Below are 25,463 nucleotides of genomic sequence, written 5' to 3' on the forward strand. Positions count from 1 at the left end.
GGCGGCCGTTGCGCGTGCGCGAGCCGTTCGAGGAACGGATCACGGGCGCACCGTCTTCATGCCGTGGGAGGAGGCTCTCTTGCTGTCCCTGGATGGGACGTGAGCCTCGCTGACGACGTGACTGCTGCTCCCGCCCGCCTGCCACCGTCATTACTGCCGGCCCACTTTCGGCCGCATTGACCGTCGCGCCAGGCTGGCGCTGCTGGGTCGTGCGCTGGGTCGCCTCGAGTCGCGGCATAGGTTCCGCAACCGAAGAGGTGCGACGGTGGTGCAAGTGGCGGTGCGGTTGCTTGCATGCAGCAACTGGCGCGCTGGTTGCGTGACGCGTGGGCCTGGGCCTCCAAGCTGGCGTGTCAGAAGTCGGAGAAGCGCGTCCACCTGGCGTGGTTGCATGCCGCCTGCATGGCTGCCCGCCTGTAGGATCTAGGACACCGGCTAGAGGGGGGGTGAATAGACGGTTTTGACTAAAAACAACAATACTAAGTAAATTTAATCAATACAACAAGGGAAATAAATTTACTAGTGTCAATAAGTAAACAATGTATGAAAGACAACTACGGAGATTGAATACTTGAAGAACTATAAGCAAAACACTAATCAATTGCAAGGTAATAAGTAATGCTAGAAGAAATGGACACCGAAATTTATCCCGTGGTATCGGTGATTTGCCGATCACCCCTAATCCACGTTGAGGTGGACTTCAAGCTCTCACTTGCTCCTCTATCAAGACACGACTTGATCTTGAGCCAAGTGGACAAGAAATCACTCAATACCTCGATTCCACTAATGTCACCTTTGCCGCTCCGACGAGGTAGGCGCGAACCCCTCACAATCAACACCGCGGCTTCTCCACAATCTTCTTGGAGAGCTCGACGGAGACAATCACCCGAGCCGTCTAGGAGGCGGCAACCTCCAAGAGTAACAAGCCAACGACGCTTGCTCGGTGTACCACCTAGTGCCTCAAGAATCACCAAATGATGCAAATGCACTAGGAACCCTCAATCTCTCACTAGAATGCAACCTTAAGCAAAGAGTGTGAGAGAGTGAGTTGGAGGATCACAAATGAGCTCAATGTGTGCAAGGAATGGCCTGGAGAAGACTCACACACGAGCTACCCTTCTATTTATAGGCCCCCATCTAAAACCAACCGTTATGCACAAAAGAGGGCAGTTCTGCGCACGCGCGGACCGTCCGCGCCCTAGGGCCGGACGGTCCGCCGTACACCATAACGGCTATAATGACCGTTGGAACATGTCAGAGTCGACTCAAAAGGTGGGTCCGGACAGTCCGCCCTTCAAGGTCGGACCGTCCGCGACCTGGCAATTTCAAACACCTGAGCCTCGGATCAAACGGAGTTAACACACGCGGACCGTCCGGCTATAAATCCCGGACCGTCCGCGACCTGAGACAGTACTGTCCGGACTGGTCACCCGGACCGTCCGTAGTACAACTCAATAAAAACACACAGTCCCTGTCCAAAACGAGTTAGACACATGCGGACCGTCCGCGCCTCACAGGCGGACCGTCCGCCTATAATTCAGGGACTGACCCGAAGCCCCCTTCTTTTGGTCAGGACTGCGGACGGTCCGGCCCTAAGGCCCGGACGGTCCGCAGTGCAAAAGAATACAAAGTCAATCACAGAAAAGTCAAACCTCGGACCCTCTGGAGGATCGCGGACAGTCCGCCCCCTAGGGCCGGACAGTCCGCGCGACCAAGACTTCTCAACATTCAAACATGCTTTGGAATGAACTTTTAACACATGAAATGAGAAGCGCTGTTAGTCCTTATGTAAATGCAACTACTTGATGCTCTATGAGGCACTAAGTCTTACACAGATCTAAGTCATTGACCCCTCTTATTAGTACGGCTATCTAGCCTACTAATCCGGTCAGGTATCTTCTCTAAACTCCTCAAGACCGGCAAAAGCAAAACCTATATTATACCTTTGCCTTCATCTGATCCACAACCAATGCGTATGACTCTCCAACAATCTTATTTCTTTGTGGTCCAACCCTGCATTCTTATTTCTCCAAGAATCGTTAGTCCACAAGTAGTTGTCATTGATTACCAAAACATTACCAAAGGGGCCTAGATGATTCACAATCTCCCCCTTTTTGGTAATTGATGACAACACCACATAGTATATCAAAGAGAAGTTTAGTTTCTCCAAATCTCTCTCATACCAAAGGTATAAAATAGATTTTGGAGATGAGTTTCATAGGACTTATCTTGAATTGAAGTTCTGTCCAAAAGATAGATAAATCCCAATAGAAACTCAGTATGCAAGAAAGGCTCCCCCTAAGTGTGTGCAGGATTATTTGAAGTTGAAGATATAACACACATAATACATTGGAGCTTGATGGAGACTTTCCTACAAACATGGTTATCGAGACATACTAGCGATGATTCGTAGAGTGAGCGCAGCAATTACAATCACATCTCGATTAACCACACACAGAGTAATTTGAGCTAAAAACATAGTTCATCCCACAGAATATTACAGATAATAATCCACAGACATACGACATAGAGTTAATAGATCAAACCAAGTTCCAAATGCATAAGACATAAACTAAAACGGCACGAAAAAAAATAAAATGCATATGCATGGTCTTAGTGTCCACATAGAACCACCAACTCCCCCTGAAGGAGACGCCTGACAACTTCTCATCACTTCTCTCCCCCTTTGGCATCAATTGCCACAAAGGAGAGGCCTTACTGATCACTAGGCGGAGGATGCATGTTGTAATAATGAGTGCTGAAGGTGTCAAACAGGGAGGAGAACTGGGCAAAGTCCTGCTGGAGCTGCTGCTGCCTCTGACTGATATCATGCATGTTGTCAGTTGTAGAAAGATTATCAAACTGACTGGAGAGAGCACCCATGTTATCTTGAAAGCTTTGTTGCATATTATTCAGCCTTGACATGATGGGATCAGTGACATTGGTGTGAATTTGATCACGAAAGTCAGAAAATTCAGAGTTGAGCGCATCCCAGTTGCTGTCAAAGCGAGACTGCATGTCATCGAGGCGGTGATCCACATGTGACATCAACCCCTCAAATCGAGTATCAATATGAGCCTCCAGCCCTTGCTGCATGTTGTGAAAATAAGGATCAAAATATCCTGGAGCAGGCTCCCAATAGTGCTGAGGCTGAGGAGGAGGTGGAGGAGGAGGCATCTGCTGTTCCTCAACATTAGGCGCTGCTCCACCCTCATAGCCAGGGTCTTCCTCATCATCTGGGAATGGAGTGAGTGGCCTGGTGAGAAACCCTATCTCATTCTTAAAAGGCCTGAATGGAGTGTGGACAATCTCACATGGGCCCTCAAATCTTGTCTTGGATTTGATAAGAGCCATAATGTATGGAGCATATGCCAAGTTTTGATTCTTGTCCATCTTTAAATCATTAAGCTGCCTCATCATGAAAAGAACAATGTTCATGACTTCTCCATTCATAATGTGATGAATTATGTTCCAGAACTTATCTCGAATTTTACTCTTATCACCACTCTTGGGAAGAATGGTGACTCTGGCAATCTTGTTGATGACAGCAGGATGATGTCTGAGTCCTGCTGTTTCTCCAAATCTCCTGAGTATACCGAGCCTGGCTGGCTCATAAAACTGCACAAAATCCTCAAAGTTATCTTCAGTATATAGATCCACCCCAGCAGAAATAGTGCCATAGTCCAGACTGTTGGCAGCGGCAAAGTCAGCAAAAGAAGCAGAATACCGCTTGAAGCCAGTCATCCAGGTGATAGATTCTTCTGCAATATCAATCTCTGAGGTAGCCAAGAATTGCTTAACTGCCATTTCATTGAAATCGGTGCGCTGCCCCATAAACTGATATAACCCACATGTTTCAAATTTGGGGATAAGACCCTCCATGACTGATTGACTGAGCAAGAAGGACCAATCAATCACCTGATGCTTATGAAAGTTGGTATCCACCAGGGTGCCCCAAAAGACGTCAAACTGCAGCTGAGTGTGGAAAAACTGAATATTTGTATCTGATGGCAGAGCATATTGGTTCATAGTCCGTCTAGAGCAGTACTCAGCCATAGAAAATCGCCGCTTGGGATAAGTCCATCCTTGGATATCAATGGGATAATCTGGATGAACATTAAGAAAATCTTCAGCATCCATGGATTCAGTGCCCCCAGCTGAGGATTGGGCCTCTGAATCAGTGGTCGGTGTATAATCATCATCATTGCCACGAGGGCGCTTTGATTTAAAGCGACCTGCAAGTTTCTTGCGGAGACCACCAAAACCACTGCAACAAGGTGACAGACAGCTAGAGATAAATAATCGATACCAATCGCCACTTATAAGAAGGAAAGGAATGGTAACACTCTGCCAGGGTCCGGACGGTCCGCGCTAGGGGGCCGGACGGTCCGCGCCAGAGGCCCGGACGGTCCGCGACCACCAGGCGGACGGTCCGCGACCGACCAGGGGCGACTCCAAGAACCCTAGCCGCCACAAGTGTTCAATTTGATGGTTTTGCAGATAATACCCAGCCAAATAAGTTGAAAATTTTGCATAGCATTGATATTGAGAAGAACTAACAATCCCACCAATCAGATTTTGAAACCCACTGCTCAATTTCAGATCAGAGAAGAAACCCAAATAATCTCAAAGTTGATGAAATTTGATTAAATCCACAAGATTTGAAGATACCGTGATGAAGACATGTTGAGTGAATGGTGCTGCTAGCTGTCGGACTGTCCGCACGCAACTTCTCTTCACGGTCCGCGCACACTCGACACAAGAGAGTATATGCGAGAGGAGAGCAAAAGAGAACAACCGAGTGGGCACAACTGGCAAGACTGCGGGCTCTGTCCCTTTTTCTGCCCTGTCGCGGACGGTCCGCGCGGGGGGCGGCGGACGGTCCGCGCCCTGATGATCTCAGACGGTCTGCGAGGCTGCTCGGACTGTCCATTTCCTGATGCTGCGGACGGTCCGCGGTCCATAGGCGGACGGTCCGCGGCCTGATACTCATTTTTCCAATTTCTGTCCACTTTCTGATTTTGAATTCCGAATCCGAATTGGTGCTCATATATGGACATGTTGACCAATCCAAAAGTTGGTATGCATGCATATACTTATGATGTATTTGAGAAATGCAAGATTTTTGAATTAAACTATCTAGAGCAATTAGAAATGAAAAAATGCACAAATAATACCAAATAAATAGCATAAAAAGCATACTTAGACCCAAGATGCAAGGCGACACATGTGTGATCAACTTCAAGTCACATTTGAGATATCGATCACATTCATTTCACTTCTTAGAGAACAAAATCTTGTTTCATCCAAAGGTTTTGTAAAAATGTCTGCTAATTGATCATCGGTGCCAATGGAATAAATAGAGATATCTCCCTTGCCAACATGATCTCTTAAGAAGTGATGCCGTATATCAATATGCTTGGTTCTTGAGTGTTGGACCGGATTGGTAGCCAATTTCACCGCACTCTCATTATCACACATGAGAGGCACATTCTTGAAAATAATTCCATAGTCCAATAAGGTTTGTTTCATCCATAATAGTTGAGCACAACAATTTCCGGCCGATATATATTCCGCCTCGGCGGTAGATAGAGCAACCGAATTTTGTTTCTTAGAAGACCATGAAACAAGAGATCTACCAAGAAATTGACAACAACCGGAGGTGCTTTTTCTATCAACTTTGCACCCCGCATAGTCCGAATCCGAATATCCAATTAATTCAAATTGAGCACCTTTGGGATACCATAGACCAATATTGGGAGTATACTTCAAATATCTTAGAATTCTTTTAGCGGCCTTCAAGTGAATCTCTCTAGGAGAAGCTTGAAATCGAGCACACATGCATACACTAAACATAACATCGGGCCTAGATGCGGTAATATAAAGCAAACTACCAATTATTGAACGATAAAGTTTTTGATCAACTATTGTACCTCCTTCATCTAAGTCTAGATGACCATTTGTTGCCATTGGAGTCTTGATAGGCTTAGCATTTTCTAAACCAAACTTCTTGAGCATGTCCCTCAAATATTTTGATTGACTTATAAAAATTCCATCTTTCAATTGTTTGATTTGAAGGCCAAGAAAGAAGCTCAATTCTCCTATCATAGACATTTCAAATTCCTTTGACATCATTTTTCCGAACTCCTCACAAAATAATTCATTAGTAGATCCAAAAATAATATCATCAACGTAGATTTGACAAACAAATAAATCTTTACCAATTCTTTTAGTGAATAGAGTAGTGTCAACCTTCCCAATTTTGAAGTCTTTGGAAAGCAAGAAATCCCTAAGCCTTTCATACCAAGCGCGTGGAGCTTGCTTAAGCCCATAGAGAGCTTTAGAAAGCTTGAACACATGGTTAGGTCTTTTGGGGTCCTCAAAACCGGGAGGTTGTTCAACATACACTAGTTCACTAATCTTACCATTTAGAAAGGCACTCTTTACATCCATTTGGTAGAGCTTGATATTGTGTGCACAAGCATAAGCAAGTAGAATCCGGATTGCTTCTAATCTTGCTACGGGAGCAAATGTCTCCCCAAAATCCAATCCTTCAATTTGAGTATATCCTTGTGCAACTAATCTTGCCTTGTTTCTTACTACCACACCATCTTCATTGTGCTTGTTGCGAAACACCCATTTTGTACCAATAACATTGTGGTTCTTTGGTCTCTCAACAAGCTCCCAAACTTTATTTCGAGCGAAGTTATTTAATTCTTCATGCATTGCATTCACCCAATCAACATCAAGTAGAGCTTCATCTACACGGTTAGGTTCCATACAAGATACAAAAGAGAAATGTTCACAAAATGAAGCTATGCGAGAGCGAGTTTGAACACCCTTACTAATATCACCCACAATTTGATCAACCGGGTGATCCTTCACAATGGAATGATGAATTCTTGATACGGTTTGATAGTTGCTTGTTGAAGCATTGGGAGGAACCGTAGGTCTTGAAGTACCTTGATCATGAGTGTCCAAGGTTTCATCGAGTTGTTGGCTTTGGTGATCTTCCTCATTTATAGTTGAGGATGAAGGAATAACAACTACACTATCTTCATCATCATCTTCCTTAGGTTTTATTTCACCAATGGTCATTGTTTTCATTGCATTTTTCAATTGAGTTCCCCCAACATCATCGAGATTATCACTCTCATCTTGAGACCCATTTGTTTCATCAAATTCAACATCATATGCTTCCTCAATAATACCATGAGATTTGTTGAAGACTCTATAAGCCTTACTATTTGATGAATATCCAAGAAGAAAACCCTCATCACATTTCTTCTCAAATTTAGAAAGCCGGCTTCCCTTTCTCAAAATATAACATTTGCAACCAAATACCCTAAAATATGAGATATTTGGCTTTCTACCAATGAGCAATTCATATGGAGTTTTCTTTAAGAGTTTGTGACAATATAGTCTATTTGATGAATGACAAGCGGTATTTATTGCCTCGGCCCAATAAGAATCCGATATATTATATTCCGCTAACATAGACCTTGCCATATCAATAAGAGTTCTATTCTTTCTTTCAACAATACCGTTTTGTTCTGGGGTATATTTAGAAGAGAATTCATGTTTGATACCCTTGTCATCACAATATTGATCAATCCTTGCATTTTTGAATTCCGACCCATTATCACTTCTAACCTTTTTGATGTCGAAATCAAATTGATTTTGAGCCAATATAGCAAATGACTTGAATGTTTCAAACACATTGGATTTGTCTCGTAGAAAATAAACCCAAGTAAATCTTGAATAGTCATCCACAATCACAAGACAATAAGAATTACCACCAATACTTACAAAAGATGTGGGCCCAAATAAATCCATGTGAAGTAATTCCAAAGGTCGATGAGTGGACATTTGACTTTTATTTGGATGAGTATTTGCCACTTGCTTACCGGCTTGACAAGAGCTACACAATTTGTTCTTTTCAAACTTCACATCTTTCAAGCCTCGAACTAAGTCATGCTTGGTTAACCGATTGAGTTGCTTCATCCCAACATGACCAAGTCTTCTATGCCATAACCAACCTAGTGAAGCTTTTGAAAATAAGCAAGTTGTGAGCTTTGCCTCATTAGATGAGAAATCAACAAGATAAAGATTTTCATGTCTAAAACCTTTAAATTTAAGATTGCTACCGTCAACACTAGAGATAATAACATCTTCAACTGTGAAATTGCAACAAAATCCTAAATCACATAATTGAGCTACGGAAAGTAAATTAAAATTCAAAGACTCAACCAATAGCACATTTGATATAGAATGATCATTTGAAATAGCAATTTTACCCAAACCTTTAACCTTTCCTTTACGATTATCTCCAAATGTGATACTATCATAATTGGAACAATCTTCCTCACTCATTTGGGTAAACATCTTCATATCCCCGGTCATGTGTTGAGTACATCCACTATCCAACACCCAATGATTCCCTCCCGCCTTGTAGTTTACCTACAAAAGGAAATCAATCTCTTTTAGGTACCCAAACTTGCTTGGGTCCTTGGATGTTAGTGACCAAGGTCTTTGGCACCCAAATAGCTTTCTTTTTGTTTCCAACAATTGAAGTACCAACAAATTTAGCATGAACACCTTTTGCATTATGAGAAAGAACATAACAATGCTCAAAACAAGTGGAGGATACATGTTTGAACTTGGGACAATTTTTCTTAACATGTCCCTTTTTGTGACACTTGTGACACACTTTGTCACATTCTTTCACAAACAATGTCTTTTGCTTTACAAAAGCATTCTTTCCTTTCTTGGGAACATATCCAAGACCTTCACGGTTAAGAGAACATCGTTGACTTCCCAATATGAAATCCAACTTCTTCTTACCACCATATGCCTTTTCTAGGTCATGAGTTAGAGTATTTATTTTATCCACTAACACTTCATTCTCAACAATAATTTTTGATTCATCAAGAGCAATATTATCATTGAGAGAAATTTTGCATTTATCACAAATAGAGTTAGTGGGTAGTGGTTCACTTGTAAGACTATCAAGTAAGTCACAAGTGACTCCAACATCCTTAGTGACCACCTCAACTTCATGCACAATAGAGGATTTTTGAGCATCCGCAAGCTTCTCACAATTTTCTTTGAGATCATTGTGAGAGATCTTGAGCTCCTCAAAAGACACTTGGAGGTTTTTATACAATTCCCTCAAGGCCTTAAATTTTTCTTTTTCTTTGTGCATGTAGTCATCGGCCTCACCTAACATTCTAACAAGATCATCATATGAATAGCCATCATCATCAACATCATCGATATCATCATCATCATTTATATCATTTAAATCGGTGATGATTTTTACCTTAGCATCTCCCTTTGCCATGAGGCAATGGGGGGATGAGAAGAGTGAGGGAGCTTCCTTGATGGCAATTCCGGCATTAAGCTTGGATGAGGTGTCATCATCATCGTCATCCGAGCTATCATCCGAGTCCCATTCAACTAAGTAGGCTTTGCCATCTTTCTTCTTGTTATAGTATTTCTTTTTCTTCTTGTCACTTTCATCTTTGCCCTTCTTCTTCTTGCTTGGACAATTCATGGCAATGTGACCGGGTTCCCCACACTCAAAACATTTTCTATCATTGAAAGCATTTCTTCTAGATGTTTGACCTCTTCTAGGTTGACCTCTTTTCATCTTCATGAATTTATTGAATTTCCTTACAAATAAAGCCATGTCACCATCACTCTCACTTTCATTTTCTTCATCATTGCTATCTTCCTTTTCAATTGCCTTTGAGGCCTTGGCTTTGAGAGCAATAGATTCATTTTTCACCTTCTTTGCCAAACTTAAAGCATCGGCTTGTGACTTCTTAAATATATCTTGAGTGAGAATTTCTCCCAATACTTCGGTTGGAGAGGTTGTAGATAGATCACTCCTTACTAGCATTGTCACAATAGTCTCATATTTCTCCGGAAGTGATCTAAGGAACTTGTGTGTGAAATCCACATCCGGAACATTAAAACCAAGTCCTTTGAGTTCATTTACAATCTCATTCAATCGATTGAACATATCGGATACACTCTCATCTTCTTTCATAATAAATTGCTCAAACTTCCCTTTGCACACATATAGTTTGGCACTCTTCACAATTGTAGTTCCTTCATGAATTTCCATTAGTTTTACCCAAATCTCATGAGCGGTTGTGAGATTCTTGATACGATTGAACTCATTTATATCAAGAGCATCATAAAAGACATTCATGGCTTGATCATTTGTGAGGATATTCTCATTATCACTAACGGATGGTTCATCTTCCTTCAATACAACAAATCCATCTCTGACAATTGGCCAAATTTTTCCACCCATTGCTCTAAGATGCATTGACATTCTTATTTTCCAATAATCATAATTGTTTCCATCAAAGTGCGGTGGCTTCCCTATGTGCACATTGTTGTTACTAGCCATTTTGTCCCACTCCGGGATGATTAGATCCACAAACAATGGAGTCCTCGGTTCTGATACCACTTGTAGGATCTAGGACACCGGCTAGAGGGGGGGTGAATAGACGGTTTTGACTAAAAACAACAATACTAAGTAAATTTAATCAATACAACAAGGGAAATAAATTTACTAGTGTCAATAAGTAAACAATGTATGAAAGACAACTACGGAGATTGAATACTTGAAGAACTATAAGCAAAACACTAATCAATTGCAAGGTAATAAGTAATGCTAGAAGAAATGGACACCGAAATTTATCCCGTGGTATCGGTGATTTGCCGATCACCCCTAATCCACGTTGAGGTGGACTTCAAGCTCTCACTTGCTCCTCTATCAAGACACGACTTGATCTTGAGCCAAGTGGACAAGAAATCACTCAATACCTCGATTCCACTAATGTCACCTTTGCCGCTCCGACGAGGTAGGCGCGAACCCCTCACAATCAACACCGCGGCTTCTCCACAATCTTCTTGGAGAGCTCGACGGAGACAATCACCCGAGCCGTCTAGGAGGCGGCAACCTCCAAGAGTAACAAGCCAACGACGCTTGCTCGGTGTACCACCTAGTGCCTCAAGAATCACCAAATGATGCAAATGCACTAGGAACCCTCAATCTCTCACTAGAATGCAACCTTAAGCAAAGAGTGTGAGAGAGTGAGTTGGAGGATCACAAATGAGCTCAATGTGTGCAAGGAATGGCCTGGAGAAGACTCACACACGAGCTACCCTTCTATTTATAGGCCCCCATCTAAAACCAACCGTTATGCACAAAAGAGGGCAGTTCTGCGCACGCGCGGACCGTCCGCGCCCTAGGGCCGGACGGTCCGCCGTACACCATAACGGCTATAATGACCGTTGGAACATGTCAGAGTCGACTCAAAAGGTGGGTCCGGACAGTCCGCCCTTCAAGGTCGGACCGTCCGCGACCTGGCAATTTCAAACACCTGAGCCTCGGATCAAACGGAGTTAACACACGCGGACCGTCCGGCTATAAATCCCGGACCGTCCGCGACCTGAGACAGTACTGTCCGGACTGGTCACCCGGACCGTCCGTAGTACAACTCAATAAAAACACACAGTCCCTGTCCAAAACGAGTTAGACACATGCGGACCGTCCGCGCCTCACAGGCGGACCGTCCGCCTATAATTCAGGGACTGACCCGAAGCCCCCTTCTTTTGGTCAGGACTGCGGACGGTCCGGCCCTAAGGCCCGGACGGTCCGCAGTGCAAAAGAATACAAAGTCAATCACAGAAAAGTCAAACCTCGGACCCTCTGGAGGATCGCGGACAGTCCGCCCCCTAGGGCCGGACAGTCCGCGCGACCAAGACTTCTCAACATTCAAACATGCTTTGGAATGAACTTTTAACACATGAAATGAGAAGCGCTGTTAGTCCTTATGTAAATGCAACTACTTGATGCTCTATGAGGCACTAAGTCTTACACAGATCTAAGTCATTGACCCCTCTTATTAGTACGGCTATCTAGCCTACTAATCCGGTCAGGTATCTTCTCTAAACTCCTCAAGACCGGCAAAAGCAAAACCTATATTATACCTTTGCCTTCATCTGATCCACAACCAATGCGTATGACTCTCCAACAATCTTATTTCTTTGTGGTCCAACCCTGCATTCTTATTTCTCCAAGAATCGTTAGTCCACAAGTAGTTGTCATTGATTACCAAAACATTACCAAAGGGGCCTAGATGATTCACACCGCCCCTTCCGCCCGTTGGTCTGGGCAAAAGTGGGGGGTCGCTTGTAACCGCTGGGCGGTCGCGTGCACCGCGCGCGGCGGTTTGGCTTCTTCTGCTCTGAGCCAAGTTTGCATGACATGCGGGACCCAGCCCCCGAGCCGCAGGGGAGGGCCTTGGACCGTGTTGGAGAAGACTCAGCCCGTGGCGTTTGGGGGCGCACGTAGGGAGAGTTGCCTTTAAAAGGAGGGCGACCCCTTTCGGAAGGCAACCATGTTTTCTTCCTCCCTTATGCGTCGTGTCTTTCCATCTTCCAAGCCCCCGGATGGGGGGTATCCGCCGTCTTTCCACCTCCTCGTTGGAGGAACGCAACTCCGTGGGAGTTGGTACCTTTCAGCCATCGTTCGGCTTCAAGGATTTTCATCATGCAGCCCGGTTGCTTCCCCCCGCTGGTGGTCACCCAAGACGGTGACCGCCAGTTCCTGGGTGGGGAGAAGCAAGCCGGGCTGCGATCTTGGTCCCACCCTCAGCTTCAAGGATGTTCATCATCCTCGCTGGGGTGGGGGCCGGGCTGAGCCGGCGCTCTACCTCCCACGCAGGTTCGCGGGTCACCCCTTCCCGCGGTGTTCGAGGGAGAGGGCGCTCACTGGCCCTGCAGGCGGCGCAGACTTAGACAACGTGGGGCTGATCGACGGCGGGCGTCGTCACCTCCAGCGTGTTGGAGTCGTCGGCTTGGCTCCCGGCGGCCCCCCCTGCCGGAGGGCGGCTGCCGCGCCGTGTGCACGGGAGGACCACCCACGATGCCGCGTGCTGCTAGGGCGGCGTTCGTGTTCTGGGGTGGCCCTGCTTTTGCACCGGGATGGCGCCCTCGCGCAGAGGCCGGTGCCCCACTCGTCTGGGAGGATTTGAGTGGGGATCTGCCGGGGGGCTGGTGGCCCCCGCCATCAGCGCCGAGGCGGAGGCGGCTCGAGAAGTCCCCGTCGCCGACGGGATCAGCGCCACCATCCGCGCCCCGGGCCTCCGGCTCTTCGTACTTGTCCTCGCCCCTCGAGCATCGGCGTGGGCGAGGGCAAGATTGCAGCAGCGCCCACCCTGAGGCCTGCACTGCTGCGGCTCGGCCATCCGGAGCGGGAGGCGTCGTCGTCGTAGTCAGAGCGGGCGGCGGCGAGCCGCTCGTCAGTCTTCTGTTGCTCCGCAGGCCTTCCCCACGGAGTGGGGTTGTTCGTACCTGCGGAGGGGGAACCGGAGTTCCGTTTGTAATGGCACTTCGAATGCCAGTGTTTTTGTTCATTGTGGCTGTCGAGGCCTGAACATGTATGTAATTTCGGCACGGAGCCGTGTTTTTTCTTTATTTTCGAGCGCTAAGTCTCGCCTATTGATTATCTGAAACGCTTCACCAAGCATGAGTCGCCCCGTGTCAAGGTGACGAGTGATGTATCCGTATCCCGGAGGCGTAGGAGTCCCTCGGCTCGATCGGCCTTGTTGTCTGAGGCTCCTCTAGCTTAGTTAAAGGGACCCCTTGGTCGCTCTTCGATGAGCCGAGGCCAGGGGTAGCGATATCAGTACGAACAGAGGCGGAGTTGGCTCGAAAATGGGAACCTGGTTGGCCGGAGCCTAGCCGGGTTGCCTGTCAGCGGGGCCGACGCCGGAGTCGATCAGCCGAGGCCTCGGGTCGGGCTGGCGCCCTTGGAAGATGGTTGGCTGAGGCCCCAGGGGTAACCGGCTGAGCCGCCTGCTCGGGCCGGATTCCCGGAGAAGTCCCCGGACCGCGTCACCGTCCGAGGCTGGGTCGGATCTCGCTGAAGGCGTCGTCGATGCCGAGGGTGCTACAGCCCCCTTCCAGCGTGAAGACCCGAGGCTGCAGGATCAGATTATCTTGTAGCGTGTGCCTTCTGCGGCCGCCGAGGCCAGAAAACACACCCTCGCTGCGTCGTAAAGCCGCGTCTCCTTTCCTCTTATTTCGAGCATCTGGACTTTCCATCGGTAACAGGGATGTTTGTGTGGGCGAGAGTTGCTTCTCGCGGAAGGTGATGAGTGAGGTATCCGTATCCTAGAGGCGTGGGAGTCCCTCGGCTCGGTCGGCCTTGCCGCTTACGCGTACTTTCGCCCGTCCATGAGGCCCTATCACCGATTCAGTCGAGAAGGCTTGAAGGACCGCCTCGGCAGAAGAGCTTCCAAACGTGAAGACTTGTTCGGTCCGCGGAATCACTTTATCCGAACGCGAGTTACTTATCACAGAAGGTGATGAGTGAGGTATCCGTATCTCGGAGGCGTAGGAGTCCCTCGGCTCGGTCAGCCTTGGCTGCTTACGTGTACTCCGTCGTTTCCAGGATCCGCTTTTCGAAGTAGTCAAAAAGCACGAAAGAAATTCTGCTAAAAAGAGATCCTTTTTCGAGGAAAATTTCGACGCGGAGGGGGTCTCCCCCCTTTTAGCCCCCGAGGGAGGGTCGGGCTTTGCCGAGGCGAGGCCGACCCTTCCTTGATGACTAAACTTTGCGTGGGTGCGAGGTATATGAACAATTTGAAAACATCTTAAGGGTAGAAGCGATGTAGCTGTTTGATGTTCCAAGCGTTGCCGTAGATCTCGCCTTGATTGTTGGCCAGCTTGTATGTTCCGGGCTTCAGGACTTTGGCGATGACGAATGGCCCCTCCCAGGGGGGCGTGAGCTTGTGCCTCCCTCGGGCGTCTTGCCGCAACCGAAGCACCAGATCGCCCACCTGGAGGTCTCGGGACCGGACCCCTCGGGCGTGGTAGCGTCGCAGGGACTGCTGGTACCGCGCCGAGTGTAGTAAGGCCTTGTCCCGAGCCTCTTCCAGCTGGTCCAGCGATTCTTCTCGGCTAGCTTGGTTGCTTTGATCGTTGTAGGCCCCCGTCCTCGGGGAGCCGTATTCCAGGTCAGTGGGCAAGATGGCCTCGGCCCCGTAGACCAGGAAGAACGGCGTGAAACCCGTGGCTCGGCTCGGCGTCGTCCTCAGGCTCCAGACCACCGAGGGGAGTTCCTTCATCCATCGCTTGCCGAACTTGTTGAGGCCGTTGTAAATCCGAGGCTTGAGCCCTTGTAGAATCATGCCGTTGGCACGCTCTACTTGCCCATTCGACATGGGATGAGCCACGGCAGGCCAGTCCACCCGGATGTGGTGATCCTCGCAAAAATCCAAGAATTTTCTGCCGGTGAACTGGGTACCGTTGTCGGTGATGATGGAGTTTGGGACCCCAAAGCGATGGATGATGTTGGTGAAGAACGCCACCGCCTGCTCGGACCTGATGCTGTTCAGGGGTCGGACCTCGATCCACTTGGAGAATTTGTCGATGGCGACCATCAGGTGCGTGTAGCCCCCGGGCGCCTTCTGCAAGGGACCGACGAGGTCCAGACCCCATACAGCGAAGGGCCAGGTGATGGGTATTGTCTGCAGAGCCTGAGCGGGCAGGTGGGTCTGCTTCGCATAGAATTGGCACCCTTCGCAGGTGCGGACAATTCTAGTGGCGCCAGCCACCGCCGTTGGCCAGTAGAAGCCTTGCCGGAAGGCATTCCCGACAAGGGCTCGAGGCGCTGCATGATGGCCGCAAGCCCCCGAGTGTATTTCTTGCAGGAGTTCCTGACCTTCGGCGATGGAGATGCATCGCTGGAGGATGCCCGAGGGGCTCCGGTGGTAGAGCTCCTCCTCGTCGCCCAGCAAGACGAACGACTTGGCGCGTCGAGCTACCCGCCGAGCCTCGGCTTGGTCGAGGGGTAGCTCTCCCTGGCGGAGATATCGCAGGTACGGGGCCTGCCAATTTCGATCAGGCGTGGCCCCGCTCTGCTCCTCCTCGACGTGCAGTGCCTCGGCCCCTGGGGCCGAGGGTACCTCGGGCCGAACCGAGGGCGCCTCGGGCAGAGCCGAGGGTGCCTCGGGCTCGGGCGTGTCGTCGACCTTGACGGAGGGTTGGTGCAGATCCCGGGAGAAGACGTCCGGGGGGACCGTCGTTCGCCCCGAGGCTATTTTAGCCAGCTCGTCTGCAGTCTCGTTGTAGCGCCGAGCGATGTGGTTGAGCTCGAGCCCGAAGAACTTGTCTTCCTGGCGCCGAACCTCATCGCAGTAGGCCTCCATCTTCGGGTCGTGGCAGTGGGAGTTCTTCATGACTTGGTCGATGACGAGCTGCGAGTCACCGCGGGCGTCGAGACGTCTGACCCCTAGCTCGATGGCGATCCGCAACCCGTTGACCAGAGCTTCGTACTCGGCCACATTGTTGGACGCCGGGAAATGGAGGCGTAGCACGTAGCGTAGGTGCTTCCCGAGGGGTGAGATGAGGAGCAGGCCCGCGCCGGCTCCCGTCTTCATCAGCGACCCGTCGAAAAACATGGTCCAGAGCTCCGGTTGGATCGGAGCCGTCGGCAGCTGGGTGTCGACCCATTCAGCTACGAAGTCCGCCAACACCTGGGACTTGATGGCCTTCCGAGGGGCGAACGAGATCGTTTCGCCCATGATTTCCACTGCCCACTTTGCGATCCTGCCCGAGGCCTCTCGGCACTGGATGATCTCCCCCAGGGGGAAGGATGACACCACAGTTACCGGATGAGACTCGAAGTAGTGTCGTAACTTCCGCCTTGTCAGGATCACAGCATACAGCAGCTTCTGAACTTGTGGGTAGCGGATCTTGGTCTCGGACAATACTTCGCTGACGAAGTAGACTGGCCTCTGAACGGGCAATGCATGCCCTTCTTCTTGCCTCTCGACTACAATCGCGGCGCTAACCACCTGAGTGGTAGCGGCGATGTAGACCAAGAGGGCTTCTCCATCAGCTGGGGGCACCAAGACAGGCGCCTTTGTAAGGAGCGCCTTCAGGTTCCCGAGGGCTTCCTCGGCCTCAGGGGTCCAAGCGAAACTCTCGGCCTTCCTTAAGAGGTGGTACAGAGGCAGACCTCTTTCGCCGAGGCGTGAGATGAAGCGGCTCAGGGCCGCGAGGCATCCCATGACCCTCTGTACGCCTTTTAAGTCCTTGATGGGTCCCATGCTGGTGATAGCTGCGATCTTCTCCGGGTTGGCTTCGATGCCTCGCTCGGAGACGATGAACCCCAGGAGCATGCCCCGGGGCACCCCGAAGACACACTTCTCAGGATTGAGCTTGACTCCTTTCGCCTTGAGACATCGGAATGTCACTCCAAGGTCGGAGAGGAGGTCGGAAGCCTTCCTTGTCTTGACTACGATGTCATCGACGTAGGCCTCGACTGTGCGACCGATGTGTTCGCCGAACACATGGTTCATGCACCGCTGGTACGTCGCGCCCGCATTCCTCAGACCGAACGGCATGGTGATATAGCAGTACATGCCGAACGGCGTGATGAAAGAAGTCGCGAGTTGGTCGGACTCTTTCATCCGGATCTGGTGATACCCTGAGTAGGCATCGAGGAAGGACAGGGTTTCGCACCCAGCAGTGGAATCCATGATTTGATCAATGCGAGGCAGAGGGTAGGGAACCTTCGGACATGCTTTGTTGAGACCAGTGTAGTCTACACACATCCGCCATTTCCCCCCTTTTTTCCTCACAAGCACAGGGTTGGCAAGCCATTCGGGATGGAATACCTCTTTGATGAACCCTGCTGCCATTAGCTTGTGGATCTCCTCGCCTATCACTCTGCGCTTCTCCTCGTCGAATCGGCGCAGAGGCTGCCTGACGGGTCGGGCTCCGGCCCGAATATCCAGCGAGTGCTCGGCGACATCCCTCGGTATGCCGGGCATGTCCGAGGGACTCCACGCAAAGACGTCGGCGTTTGCGCGGAGAAAGTCGACGAGCACTGCTTCCTATTTGGGGTCGAGCCCGGAACCAATCCGAATCTGCTTGGAGGTGTCGCCACCGGGGTCGAGAGGGACGACCTTAACCGTCTCCGCTGGCTCGAAGTTGCCGGCATGACGCTTCACGTCTGGCACCTCTTTGGAGAGGTTCTCCAGGTCGGCGATGAGGGCCTCGGACTCGGCGAGGGCCTCGGCGTACTCCACGCACTCCACGTCGCATTCGAACGCGTGTTTGTACGTGGGGCCGATAGTGATGACCTCGTTGGGGCCCGGCATCTTGAGCTTCAGGTAGGTGTAGTTGGGGACGGCCATGAACTTCGCGTAGCATGGCCTTCCCAGTACCGCGTGGTAGGTTCCTCGGAACCCGACCACCTCGAACGTCAAGGTCTCCCTTCGGAAGTTGGAGGGCGTTCCGAAGCAGACGGGGAGGTCGAGTCGTCCGAGGGGCTGGACGCGCTTTCCAGGGATGATCCCGTGGAAGGGCGCAGCGCCTGCTCGGACGGAGGACAGATCGACGCGCAGGATCTTGAGGGTCTCGGCGTAGATGATGTTGAGGCAGCTGCCCCCATCCATCAGGAACTTGGTGAGCCTGACGTTGCCGACGATGGGGTCGACGACGAGCGGGTATTTCCCCGGGCTCGGCACATGGTCGGGGTGGTCAGCCTGGTCGAAGGTGATGGGCTTGTCGGACCAGTCTAGGTAGACTGGCGCCGCCACCTTCACCGAGCAGACCTCCCGGCGCTCTTGCTTGCGATGCCGAGCCGAGGTATTCGCCGCATGCCCACCGTAGATCATGAAGCAGTCGCGGACCTCGGGGAACTCTCCTGCTTGGTGATCTTCTTTCTTGTCATCGTCGTGGGCCCTGCCACCCTCCGCGGGTGGCCCGGCCCTGTGGAAGTGGCGCCGAAGCATGACGCACTCCTCGAGAGTGTGCTTGACGGGCCCCTGATGGTAGGGGCACGGCTCCTTGAGCATCTTGTCGAAGAGGTTAGCACCTCCGGGGGGCTTCCGAGGGTTCTTGTACTCGGCGACGGCGACAAGGTCCGCGTCAGCGGCGTCGCGTTTCGATTGCGACTTCTTCTTGCCCTTCTTCTTGGCGCCGCGCGGAGTAGACGCCTCGGGAGCCTCTTCCGATGGGCGGCCCTGGGGCTGCTTGTCCTTTCGGAAGATAGCCTCAACCGCCTCCTGGCCAGAGGCGAACTTGGTGGCGATGTCCATCAGCTCGCTCGCCCTGGTGGGGGTCTTGCGACCCAACTTACTCACCAGGTCGCGGCAGGTGGTGCCGGCAAGGAACGCGCCGATGACATCCGAGTCGGTGATGTTGGGCAGCTCGGTGCGCTGCTTCGAGAATCGCCGGATGTAGTCCCGGAGCAACTCTCCCGGCTGTTGCCGGCAGCTCCGAAGGTCCCAGGAATTTCCGGGGCGCACGTACGTGCCCTGGAAATTGCCGGCGAAGGCTTGGACCAAGTCGTCCCAGTTGGAGATCTGCCCCGGAGGCAGGTGCTCCAACCAGGCGCGAGCAGTGTCAGAGAGGAACAGGGGAAGGTTGCGGATGATGAGGTTGTCGTCGTCCGTTCCACCCAGTTGGCAGGCCAGGCGGTAGTCAGCGAGCCACAGTTCCGGCCTCGTTTCCCCCGAGTACTTTGTGATAGTAGTCGGGGGTCGGAACCGGGTCGGGAACGGCGCCCGTCGGATGGCCCGACTGAAGGCCTGCGGACCGGGTGGTTCGGGCGAGGGACTCCGATCCTCCCCGCTGTCGTAGCGCCCCCCACGCCTGGGGTGGTAGCCTCGGCGCACCCTTTCGTCGAGGTGGGCTCGACGGTCGCGTCGATGGTGCTCGTTGCCGAGATGGCCCGGGGCCGCAGGCGCGGTGTTGCGCGTGCGCCCGGTGTAGACCGAGGCTTCCCGCATAAATCGGGAAGTCGCGGCGTGAGGCTCCGAGGGGTATCCCTGCCTTCGGGAGGCAGTGCTCTCGGCCCGTCGGGCCGCAGCGCCTTCCAGGAGATTCTTGAGCTCTCCCTGGATTCGCCGACCCTCGGTGGTTGACGGCTCCGGCATCGTGCGGAGGAGCATCGCTGCGGCTGCCAGGTTCTGACCAACCCCGCTTTTGGTCGACGAGGAGCGACGTAGTCACATCGGGGACTGGTTGCACCGTCGTCTCAGGTACGAGGGCGACGTCCTGCAAGCTCTCCGCAAGCGCGTTGGCGTCGTCTTCTTGCTCGGGATCAGCGTGTCGCGGGGGGACGGCGCCTGCCTTCGTCTCGAACGCGAGGTCGACGCCCGGCGTGCCCTCCGTTGGGGCGCTGGGAACGTCGATTCGCTCGACGGTCGACGAAGCGCGGCCTCCCGCTTGGCCTTGGTTGCCCCGCCTCCTCCTCCGTTGGCGGGGGAGAGGACGGGGCGAGCTCGAATGTTGTTCTTCCACCGCGCGGGGAAGATGTCGTCGGTTCCGCCGCCGGCGGGCGGGTTGTCGGCCGCCATTGTCGTTGTCGCGCGGCGGTGGAAGGAGTATCATGTCGTAGCCGCCGTCGAACGACATGAACTCGAGACTCCCGAAACGGAGCACCGTCCCGGGCCGGAGAGGTTGCTGGAGACTGCCCATCTGGAGCTTGACGGGAAGCTGTTCGTCAGCACGCAGCAGGCCCCTACCTGGCGCGCCAACTGTCGGCGTTTCGAGACCGGGGGGTCCCTGAGCCAACGAGTGAGTGTGCCGCGTGCCCCAGCCCAGATGGGTCGAGCGCATGGGCGAGCGCGAAGGGGGGAGAAGCGAGGTGGCCGGAGACGGGCATGAGAGAGGTGGAAATCCCGCGGCCTTCGTGTTCGTCCCGCGCCCAGGTCGGGTGCGCTTGCAGTAGGGGGGTTACAAGCGTCCACGCGGGTGAGGGAAGCGAGCGGCCCTAAGAGAGTGCCTGTCCCGTCCTCGTCCCGCGCGGCCAACCCTCTCTAAGAAGGCCCTGGTCCTTCCTTTTATAGGCGTAAGGAGAGGATCCAGGTGTACAATGGGGGTGTAGCAGAGTGCTACGTGTCTAGCGGAGGGAGAGCTAGCGCCCTAAGTACATGCCAATGTGGCAGCCGGAGAGATCTTGGCACCCTGCTGGCGTGATGTCGTGGCTGTCGGAGGAGCAACGGAGCCTGGCGGAGGGACAGCTGTCGGAGCGGTCGAGTCCTTGCTGACGTCCACCTGCTTCCGTAAGAGAGCTGAGAGCCGCCGTCGTCATAGAGCTTGTGGGGCGCCATCATTGCCCATCTGGCGGAGCTAGCCAGATGGGACACCGGTCTTGTTCTCCATGACCCGAGTCGGCTCGGGGTAGGATGATGATGGCGCTTCCTGTTGACGTGGCGGGCCTGTGCCCTAGGTCGGGCGACGTGGGGGCTCCTCCGAAGCAGAGGTCGAGTCTGTCTTCCGTGGCCGAGGCCGAGCCCGAGCCCCCGGATCGGGCGAGGCGGAGATCGTTCGGCAGAGGCCCGGGCGGAGTCCGAGCCCTAGGGTCGGGCGAAGCGGAGTTCGTCGTCTTCCGGGTCTTAGCCCGAGTCCGAGCCCTGGGGTCGGGCGAAGCGGAGCTCGTCGTCTTCCGGGTCTTAGCCCGAGTCCGAGCCCTGGGGTCGGGCGGAGCGGAGTTCGCCGTCTTCCGGGTCTTAGCCCGAGTCCGAGCCCTGGGGTCGGGTGGAGCGGAGTTCGCCGTCTTCCGGGTCTTAGCCCGAGTCCGAGCCCTGGGGTCGGGCGGAGCGGAGTTCATCGTCTTCCGGGTCTTAGCCCGAGTCCGAGCCCTGGGGTCGGGTGAAGCGGAGTTCGTCGTCTTCCGGGTCTTAGCCCGAGTCCGAGCCCTGGGTCGGGCGGAGCGGAGCTTCCTATGGCGCCTTTGGCAAGGCCTGACTGCCTGTCAGACTCACTCTGTCGAGTGGCACTGCAGTCGGAGTGGCGCAGGCGGCGCTGTCCTTCTGTCAGGCCGGTCAGTGGTGCGGCAGAGTGACGGCGGTCACTTCGGCTCTGCCGGGGGGCGCGCGTCAGGATAAAGGTGTCAGGCCACCTTTGCGTTAAATGCTCCTGCAACTCGGTCAGTCGGTGCGGCGATTTAGTCAGGGTTGCTTCTTAGCGAAGCCAAGGCCTCGGGCGAGCCGGAGATGCGTCCGCCGTTAAAAGGGGGGCCTCGGGCGAGACGGAAGTCCCTCGAGGTCGGCTGCCCTTGGCCGAGGCTAGGCTCGGGCGAAGCGTGATCGAGTCACTCGTATGGACTGATCCCTAACTTAATCGCACCCATCAGGCCTCTGCAGCTTTATGCTGATGGGGGTTACCAGCTGAGAATTAGGCGTCTTGAGGGTACCCCTAATTATGGTCCCCGACAAGTTTCTAAAATAAGTCACATGAACTCAAACTTATTAAAAAGATAGATCAAAATATGGAGTGGTTGCTAAAGTCAGGCATCAATAAAAACTGGATGTGTTGCATACAAATTATGGTACTTCGTAGCAATTACTAACGTTTTGTAAGGAAAATGGACCCCGAGCCATTTGGCTCAATAGATTTTGGTGTTTGATGATCAACATAACCTGTGGACTAATGTGTTTGCTAGTGTTTCTGTTTGTAGTTCACATGATGCTAAAGTGACTTGGACTAAGGCATTGAGTACAACAACACCTCAAAAGAAGACATTATGAAGATCAAGTGAAGTCCAAGAAACGAAGGAAGTGTTGCCACAGGCGGACTGTCCGAGCAAGGGCACCAGACTTTCTGGTGGCACACCGGATTGTCCGGTGCCACACGCCGGGTTGTCCGGTGCACCAGGAAACAGTAGCCCAACGGCTAGTTCCAGGTGGCACTGGTGGAGAGAAGCCACCAGACTGTCCGGTGTGATGTTTGTATTGTCCGGTGTAAAAAGCTTGCGCGCCAACGATCACCTACTCTCACGGAACCTCCTAAGGTATTAGGCTCACCTACAGATGTCCTTGTCCTGAGGACCTTAGATAGTTGTGCAGGTGCGCACAATGGCTCGGCTGGTCCGATTATCTGTATCTCCATCACATTGCCCAAGAGCGCTTATTCCATCACGCAGACATTACACACCATCGGAGTAAGCGGAAAGGATTACAATAGCATAATTTACATTCATAAGTAAAAAATAGAAAGAGTTCATTATTACATATCCGGGTACTGAGTGCTTAAACTTATTATTACATCATATGAAGGCCAAACACCTTCCCCAGGAAATCTTTAGTTCTCCTCCTGGTTGGGAACCACTTTGGAATAGAAACAACAGAACTCAGAAGTTTCATCACCTATAATAACATGGATTTGAAAACCCTGAGTACAGAGTGTACTTTCGCAAGTCTTACCCATCAAAGAAAAAATACTCTCAAGAATATATTGGCTTTTGGGAATCAAGGTAAAGCTTATCAAGATTCAAAGACTCTTTTTGCAGAAAAGCTTACTATGAGTGGATCCTTAAGAATTCATTTTACTTATCAGGTTAAGTAGTTACCTGCATCTAGATTTCTTTCTATTCTAGATCAAGCATTTGGCCTATACTAGCCATCTTTTATCATCCCTTCAGTTCACTTGTTGCTACGTGTAGGTTAGTGACCAAGTCTTCATGTCCGAGAAGTAACGGCGATCCGAATCAATTAATACACAGCTGGGGATCTCCAACCACATGACATATGTAGCCCTCACCCCTTGTATATCTCAACTCGCACCCGGGTTTCTCAATACCAGAACAGGTTCACGCCAACTGAGAGCACAGATACTCCACAGTCTAGCCTCTTACCACGGAGGGTACACGCTACTCTCTCCATCTATCCACTCCCATTGCGCGGGGGCCTTTCTGGTATTGGTCCGATCGAGGCAAAGCTTACCCATGACGAGGCATGTGGCTAGTTAAAAGGTCCTCGGTTAGCAGGCCTACATCGGCTCGGTCCTTAAACGACTAAGACAGAGACACTACACCGAGACTCCTTTCTCGTGCAAGTCACCCGCCCGGTCTCGTCTTTATTATTTAAAACCCAAAGTTTAGTACATGACAGAGGTACACTTTTTAGATGTTAAACCCATCATGGCCATGATGGATTCACCATTATAAGTCTTCTCTTTGTAAAAATCCCATTTAAGTGTGAAGCATCACCTTTTGTTTAAAACAAAACATTTTGTTTTCTAAAGCAAGGCTAAGCATCAGAAAACTTGTTTAAATAAACAGGTAAACAAGGAATGGTAACCAATCTTCCAATGAAGGAAATGCATCAACTGTTTAACACCCAATTCCTATCACCTAATGTATCATATAAGGTGATAAAGATTTTAAAACAACAAGGAACAGGGATAATGCACTGAGGCTTGCCTTGTGTTGCGGGAGTTTCTGTTTCAACACCGCAGATGTCGAAGTAAAAGTTGTTCTCCACTGGAGGATTCTCAGTTTGGGAGAAAACTTCTTCCTCTACTATGGATTCTTCCTCGTGTTCTATACATGATAATACATGTACATGAATGCTTATGCTATGTCATGAATATGCAGTTACACAATAGAAATATAGTAAGTTGTGTCTTGAATACAACTTTCCTTCACGGTATGGGTCAATCACTAAGGTTTCCTAGTTAGGTATTCCTTTAGGATTAGTGTTAAAGGATTAACCTTATGAAGCTACTTATTAGGTTTTCTAGTCCAACAATGTCCAAACTATTTCAAACTTTACTCAGGGTTTCTGACCATTATATTAAGTCTACCCAAAAAGTTTTATGATTTTTGGAATTACTAAATTATTTCTAAAATTCTAAAAGGCTTGGTTTAAGCACCTTTAAATGCTACACAATTCCAGGTTTGGTATAAAAATCTTGGAATTAGTTTTATTAAATACTACTTGATTTTAGGAATCTAGCAAAATTGGTCTCCTAATTTTACCATTTTTCTACTATTTTCTACAAATTTCCCAAGTTGACAGTAAAAAGAAAAGGATAAAGCATGAATAGTAACATGCCGTATTCAGCCCAATCATCCCAAACCCACGCCGAAACCAAGCGCGCCCGCACCCGCGCCCGTGTTGCTTAGTTTATGTCGGGGTCCCTAGGGTTTCAAACAATCGTGAAGCACCCCTTGTGTAACACCCTGTCCAATCCTTGGACCAGCTGTACTTACTCCTGGCAGCTCTCTAGGATCATATATCATCCCCACATATCAACACAGGTCTTTTATGCGCACTTTGTCCTCACTCATGCGCACCCGAGAAAATTTCCCGGTCGGTCACCCACCCCAAATTGCTCCAAGCCAAGAATGCTTAAATTGGAGGTTCTGTCGAGATAGGCTTCCAAAAAATAAGATACACCTTGTTGATATGAGTACTCTATTAATTCTATTAAGCTTTGGACTAGGATATCGCAATCCTAGGGGCCAGGATATCACAATCCAGCCCCCTTAGAAGACCGACGTCCTCGTTGGTCAACCCCAATCCAGGAACATCCCCTCTTGGCCATATCTGTGTGCCTAGTGTCGTCATATGCCATGCCATGTGATCACTTTGGGCCCACATGCGCCATGCACCATATACCTGAACCCCCTA

The sequence above is a fragment of the Zea mays genome, chromosome 2 (genome assembly GCF_902167145.1).
Source record: "Zea mays cultivar B73 chromosome 2, Zm-B73-REFERENCE-NAM-5.0, whole genome shotgun sequence".
Lineage (NCBI taxonomy): Eukaryota > Viridiplantae > Streptophyta > Magnoliopsida > Poales > Poaceae > Zea > Zea mays.